The following is an 8,031-nucleotide window of genomic DNA, read 5'->3' on the forward strand; positions in this document are numbered from 1 at the left end:
CTTACTCTTGAGCAATTAGATCACTCTCACCCTCATACTCAGATTCTCATTTGACATATTTATTCAATGAGATGGGTGGTTCATCCACATGAGTACCAAAACAAAGATCCACAAACCCAAACAAAATAAACTTTAATGCTATGAAACTTAAACTTTAATTCTAAATTAACCAATGTCAATTTAGTAGTGAATTCGACCTTCCTATGGGCAAAGACGCATTATGCATGAATTTTCAATAAAACTTTATTCATAAAAAACTAGTAAATAGAACACTAAGAATCAAATTTTCCATACCTATGAGCCTAGGAAAAATCTCATTTTAATGCTACATTCACGATTTTATTCCTGTTAAATCATAAAAATAATAACCTCCCTATAGGGCCAAGTCATTATCTTCGTGAATTAATTGCCACTTAGATGCCTTTATTCCTAATGAATTCTTGTAAAAATTTCTTGATGTGATTATCATCATGACTTAAGATGCTATGGCTACCCCTAAGTCATTTTGATAGTCACTACTTCAAATAGCACCATAAAGATCAATCAATCCTAATATTGATCATGACAGTATGCACTCCAAAATGACATGAAATAATATTTCACAACATGATAAGTGCAAAGAAACCTAAAATGCTTTAAATTAAACAAATCCTTCACTTCAATGATCCAAATCTCATATGTAACAATAAACTTTATAAATAATTGCAAACTTACATGCAACACATTTATCCCCATAATTTATTGTAAAACGTTATGGCTTCCAAAATATAAGGATCATTTGTGTTATCATGTCAAATATATGGATCCACAAAAATAGTCTCTAAAGCAATTTACAATTGAAAATTATTGAGGCATGTTTGTCATATGAGCCACCATACTGTCACAAATATTTTTTCAAATAATTAAGATTTTATAGCTAGGAAACAAACATAAATACTTAGATGAGCACTTGATGAATATCAAAATTAAAATCAAATTTATGAACACTTTAAGCGCCTTGGCATGTATTTTAGTCAAATTACCCACTAGTCCACATTAGCATATTGTAAAATACTATATGTGGACAACATACCAATTAGAGAAAACAAGGTCCTTGAGTCGCACATGTAATGAAAAAACAAATTGATACAACATATCAACCTTTGAACCTATCTAGTTCTATATGGATAATAATCTCGTGGATTTCAAATTGATTCTTCTAATCTCATAACTCAATGGTAATTCGTTACACAATTACCAATAACGATGCAAAACAAAACTTGTTCCCTAGGATTTAGAGTAAACATGCTCTATATTTGCATTTAGGACAACTTAAACTTTATCCCAAAATTAAATTAGTGTAGTTATCCCACCCGTCCTTGTAAGAGCATTCTCATCAAAGGTGAGATAAATGCTAAAAGCTATTTTTAGCAACAAAACCACTAAAAAAGCCCCTACTTCAATGGTGCTAAAATTTAACATTTTTAGCACCTTGCTACAGTAAGATGTTATTACTAACACCTTATTGTAGCAAGTTGCTACTCATTTTTTTATTTTTTTTTATTCCCCTTCTCTCTCCCTTCAAATCTCACCCTCAGCTCTCTCTCAAAAAGAGTAAAAAATGATAAATAAATAATATTTTATTGATAAACAAACATACCTTCAACCATAATTGCATGTCTCCATCAAAAGGAGATGTGTAGGGTAAAGGCTATAAACTAGAAGATACCTTTTATAGATACACTAACATATAGTGAGTTTTCTTTTTCTCTATTTTTTTACCGAAAATATTATTTATTTATCATTTTTTATTCTTTTTGAGAGAGAGCAGAGAGTGAGATTTGAGCAGAGAGAGAAGGGGAATAAAAATAAATAAAAAATGAGTAGCAACTTGCTACAGTAGGGTGTTAGTAATAACATCTTACTATAGCAAGGTGCTAAAAATTTTAAAATTAACACCAATGATATAGGGGCTTTTTTAGTGGTTTTGTTGCTAAAAATAGCTTTTAGCATTTATCCCACCTTTGATGAGAATGCTCTTACAAGGACAGGTAGGAATGGTGAATGTTAAAATCTATATACCATGTCCGTTAAAATTTGTAGCTCACTTGTCTTATTATTACAGTAAACTTACATGAGGTTAAATCCCTTTCACCTTGTCTATATATGATTCAAAAGTTGCCACTTTGCTCACTTGAAATTAATTCTATTAGCCTTTTGTAATCTACCTTTCCATTTGCCGTTAAAAAACATTTTATTTAGATGGAAATAAACATAACAAGAACAAAAAAAAGTTCGGGTTCGAAATTTTGTAAATTAGAAAAGCAAATTCAACTTCTCAAAAGATTGTAGGATTGAAAAAGAGTTTGCGTTTTGTGTTTTGCATTTATAACACACCTCTCCTTTTCCTCTGAATTTGATTAAAATCTCAAGCTAAATCTCTAAATCTGATTTTTTTTTTTGTGGGTAGTCTGACTCCTAGAAATCCAAATTTTCATCAATTTTTGTACTTAGATTTATTCAAAAAACTAATTTTCATTGATTTTAACATATTCATAAAAATAAATAAATAAATTGTGCAAACTAAATAAAAATACACAAGAAAAATATTGTTCTGCCTTACCAACAAATCGGTAAAGGCTTTTCTATATTTATATCTAATGTAAATTCAAGATAAAACAAGGATAGCTATTGTACAGATAATCTAAGTTGAATTCAAATACAAAAATCAAATAGAGATAATATCTCTTAGGTTCTAGTTTCAGCCTTTCACATATCTTTTATGTCATCTCTTCTATTCGAAGGTGATGGTAATCCTTGAATCTTGTTTGAATGAGTTTTATTTGTCGATAGTCTGGGCAATATTTTTTATATATAACAATTTTTAATTAATGAGTATAATTTAACAACCTATGAGTTTTGGAAGAAATTATTAGGTCCACCGGAGGACAGCTGAAGTGGTCCTCTGGTGAACCTATAAAATAATGATAATCACTTATTGCCCCCCATTTGTCCCGTTCTCTATGTTTAGGGTTAATACAAATTACAAAGTCAAAAATGGCTTTTGGCGGACAAGAACTTCTCATCATTCCTAACCAATTGTCGTTTCTTATACGCAATAACCAAACATTGCTAAAAGAACCAAGCTTTCAAGGAAGCTTTCCAGATCTGATAGAAATGCCCAAGACATCGCTCCTATAATGCTTGGACATACTCGCTTTGGAAGTGGATGATGTGCTTGACTTGGTTATATCATTTTCTGGATGCTTGTAACAAACATTTAACAAAGAGCCTGATATTGGGAAAAAAAAAAAAAAAAAAACTAAGAATTTATTTTCCTATTACTTTACTCTCAACTTTTCAGGGAATTAAACTAAGAACATAGATTCTACCTCAGGATCATTCTTACATAAACAAAAACAACGAGGACTTTGAATCTCAAATTTTGAGCAAATTGACTCTTTCGTTATCCAATTTGAAGAAGATAAATTTTCCAAAAATGCACGAATTTCTACTAGTCTTCGCCTTATCAAGCCTAGATGTTGACTTCTGTAGGCTTTACGTTATTGTTTTTGTCATCACAATCGTTGTCTCTGTCATCGTCTTTTTTATACTGTCAAGCTCTCTCCAATCCCACATGCCCACCCCTCCTCTTGGTTCTACACTCATCTGGGTTAGGGATTTCAGATCCCTTGTTTGAGTTTTTGTTTTTACTTAGGCATGTGGTAGTCCACGTGGCATCCTAGGGGCATATATATATACTTCTTTAAATTTTTTATTTAGGTCTATTGGTCCCGTCAGCATTTTCTACCGATAATTTAACCATAATAATGACTATTTTAACACGATGCCAACATAATTAAAGACTAAACTAACACATTTGCAAAATTAAAGACTAAATTGACATATGGTGTAAACATTAGAAACTAAATTGTTAATTGACCCAATATTTTATCATTTTTTTAAGAATCAGTCCTTTTTTATGGTAATTTTATAATTGGTTCATGGGGTAAAAGCCTAATATCTTTTGAGTCTAGGTCACAAGTTTTTTATTAGTTTTATCTAGATTTACCATGACATGATTTTTTCACGTATCATAAAAAACTTGCCTCCTAGATTTTGTTCTTAAATTATTATAAATTTTTTTGTTGTTTTTTTTAGAGAAGGGAAGAAAGCCTAATTAAGGGTAAAAAAAATAGTTGAAAAACAAAACTAATTTTTTTCTAAACAAAACTATTTTTATTTTATTTTATATTATTATTCAAAAAAAGTGATATCTTAGCTTTTGCTAAACTAATCTACTCCTACCACTGAGATAGCCACCAAAAAAAAATCTTTATGAGCTAATAGTGTGTTAGATGAAATTTAAGACTTTTGGGCATATGCCAATGCGACATATTCATTAAGTTCATCACCCTTAAAAACTAAACTTGATAACTTGTAATTTGTAAACAAGAGACATAAATTATACCTATACGACGGTTAACAATATATTTTCATATATGTCTTCTCATTTTTTTTTTTCATATATGCATTATATAAGTTTTATTATATATATATTGATCAGTATTATATAGACTTAATTAAATGAAGTTCTAACTCTATATAATTTGAGGCTTAAGGCTATAGCATTAGGTGAGATTTATTCACAAGTATACCTTAACTTTACTTCTTGCCTCACCGAGTTCTGTGTGGCGTGATCACCTTAGGTCTGTTTTGATGTCATGGTCGTTATCTCATCCTTCTTTTATACGTTGACGACAACATTCTCACCAGAAATGATTATTCTCTTTAATTAATTTCCATCAAAGAGCTTGACAATTAATTAATTCAAAAATCTATTAACGAAAATATTTAATTTTTATATATAACTAATCTCTAACCCATGCGATATACTGTATAATTTAATAAAAATTACATATACTTATTTTTTTGGAGGGACAATGACATAAAAATGAATGATAATAAGGAATTTTTTCAGATTTGTAATGAGGCTGTTAATCCTCTAATTTTATTTAATATAGGAAAAGTAGACAAGTTGGAAAATGAATAACTAAATTTTGGTTTATATGTTCGATTAAGTTTCAATTCAATTTCCAATCTCTCTATCAATTCATTGGTAGAGAGTTCTATAGACAAACTTCATAAACAAAAATGATAGAGAACATCATACAAACAAATAAAGGAAAAGCAAATAATGATTTTTATGAATTTAATTAAGAATAGTTGTATCTCACCAAATGTCGGTTTGTCTCTTGAGATAAAGAAAATACTCCTTTTATTGAACAGTCTGAAGTGGTCATATAAGACTCTGGTATGGCAACTTCTCTTTTGTTGCTATTTGGATTAAAATATTGATAAAATTAACCTTTCTTGTAGCTTCACAAAGAGCTAAAACAATAATATAGTAAACTTAAATATCCACAATTTTTACCAATAAAATATTATCGAAAGCATAAATGAATAACAAACCAAATTCAAGTCCACCACTTCACAAAATGATAACTAATACACACCAGCTTTTCCATCTTCAAAACAAAACTATCAAAAGTATAGATTATTTTGTAAGAGCAATACATACATAAGCAGTAACTATTATTCTGTAATGTAAATGCTACAAACTACCTAAATAAATTATGCATAGCTTGTTGTGTGTCTTAGATAGCATTGTTTATCAAAAAGAAAAAAGGTGCTCAATGTTGTTGAGTTATCCCACATCGGTAATGTATGATATTGAGAAGGGGTTTATCACTTGCTTCACAACAACAACTGTGGCATGCAATTTTGGTGTTAGCGTATGAGTGTATTCCATTGTCTCATTCTCCTTCCCCTATACGTGTGTGTGTGTGTCTTAGATAGTATTGTTTATCAAGAAAAAAAAAAACTAAATAAATTATGGGATATGCAAAAGCGCACCAAAATTTGTAGTTGAGTAGTGTAGAGGCAGCTCTTAGATCCTAGGCCCAAAAAGCAACAGGAACAGGGTCTAGAGAGCTCAACACAATGAATTTGTAGAGAGTGGACTTAAAGGTCGGGCTTCAATGGAAGGACCAACGCACACAAAGGATTAAGGATAGTAGGAAAACGAAGAAAATTAAGCTATATGCGAAGAAAATCGCTCCTCGGCAAAGTCCGAGGAGAATAGTTCTTAAATATATTCCTTAAGACTTGGTTACAATTTCTATTCTAAATTGCTATAGTATCTTCTCCCACCCTTTTTTCAGATCCCTTGCCTCTGGAGGGTCTCTCACATTATATAACTCCCTTTAGATGATCTTGGCCCTCCAGTTGTTGGTCGCCCAAGCTACCACTTGAGTGCTTGTCCCATCAGACACCTTCCCAAATACCTTGTGAGTTGCGGCAATTAAGGCAACACTGGCCTTCTCCGCATAAATGTGGTCAAGAGGTCTGGTGGGAAGTATTAAATGTGGTGGCATCCACCATCCCTTCAATTAGGGCTGGCCCATTCCCTGAAGTTCCTTCTTTCTAGTGTGACCTCTGCTTGTAACGTGCCACTGAAGTGGCCTTACCTTCCAAAGACATGATCTCCTCAAAGCTACAGTGGCCTCCTCGACATCAAGTATGACACATGTCATGATCTCTCTATTAAATTTATGTACCCCATAAGTAGGTTGCTCTATCTCTTGAGATAAAATAATATACTTTTTTATATAAAAGAAATTCTTAATGAGCTCTTTGTAGGTAATAAAAAAATCTTAAAAGAATATACTCTTTTTCTACCTCATATTAGAAAAAAAAGCAAACATGGATATAGTTAGTCATGGTTGCATATGACTTGAAAACCAATAACCATTGTTAAGTTAATTCTTTCTTAGAATATCTTTATAACTCTTGCACCATCAGTACCTCTTCATAATGATGAACTTGTAATTTTTTGGGACACAACCTAGGTCTTGCCCTTCAACACACTCACGAATGGTAACTTAGGTAAAATATAAAGAGGAAAACAAAACATACCTTGAAGAACACTACCAAAATCACTACACGGGAAAACAAAGAAGGTCGACAATGATAAAACTAAAATCTTTAATTTGTTGTTACCTGAGAGTCTTCAATCACATGGCTGCCATGGTTTTTAGACTCGGACCGTTTAAAGAACCAAAGAAGAAAGAGGTTCAAGTTTTTAAAGTTGGACCAAGGTTTAACCGAAGTCGAACCGTGATAACATCATAATTAATTTAATAATTGTTTAGAAGATAAATAAATATATTAAATTAGTAAAAAATGAAAAATTACCTAAAATAATCCAAATAAATATAAATATCTATATTTTAAATATACCTTTTATATGCTATGCCAAAGCCCATTTGACTATGCAATAAAAATTTTGTATGAAACCTAATAAAAAATAAAAAGTTAAGAGAGATATTTCTAATGAAATTAAAAAAAAAAAAAAAAAAACCCTGAATAGTAGTGGACATTGGTTTGTCCGCCATTACACTTTGTTGTGAGACCCATTCCCCCTTAACATTGAATTGTCCATCCCATTGGAAAACAAAGCCCAAGAAATTAAATAGGATGTGTCTAACAGTGAGACATTGAGTAAAGGAGAGGGCCAAACTGCAGAAAGAAGAAAAGAGGGAGAGAGAGAGAGAGAGAGAGAGAGAGAGAGAGAGAGAGAGAGAGAGAGAGAGAGAGAGAGAGAGAGAGAGAGAGAAGAAGAAGAATGAAAAGAAACACTTCAAAATCTAAAACAGAAAGAATAAAAGAGGGAGCAAGACATTGACAGTCAAGCATTGAGCAAAACCGCATAAGAAAGAAGAGGAAGAAGAGTAAACACTGAAACAGAGAAAGAATGAGAGAGATAGCGAGACAGACATGGCGTTTGAAGCTTTAACAATGGTGATAAGGTCTTTAACAATGGTGTTCGAGCTGAAACCGTGAGAAACCCAGAATGATCTCTTAAGAGGGCCAAAATGGGAAATTAGCAATAATTTCCAAACAATATAATTAGTAGTTACTGTTTACAAACTATATTTTTTACTAGCATCTCAAGTCTAAAAGACTCGATTTTGGGATATAAATCGAGTT

The sequence above is a fragment of the Castanea sativa genome, chromosome 1, assembly GCF_040712315.1.
Source record: "Castanea sativa cultivar Marrone di Chiusa Pesio chromosome 1, ASM4071231v1".
NCBI classification, from domain to species: Eukaryota; Viridiplantae; Streptophyta; class Magnoliopsida; order Fagales; family Fagaceae; genus Castanea; species Castanea sativa.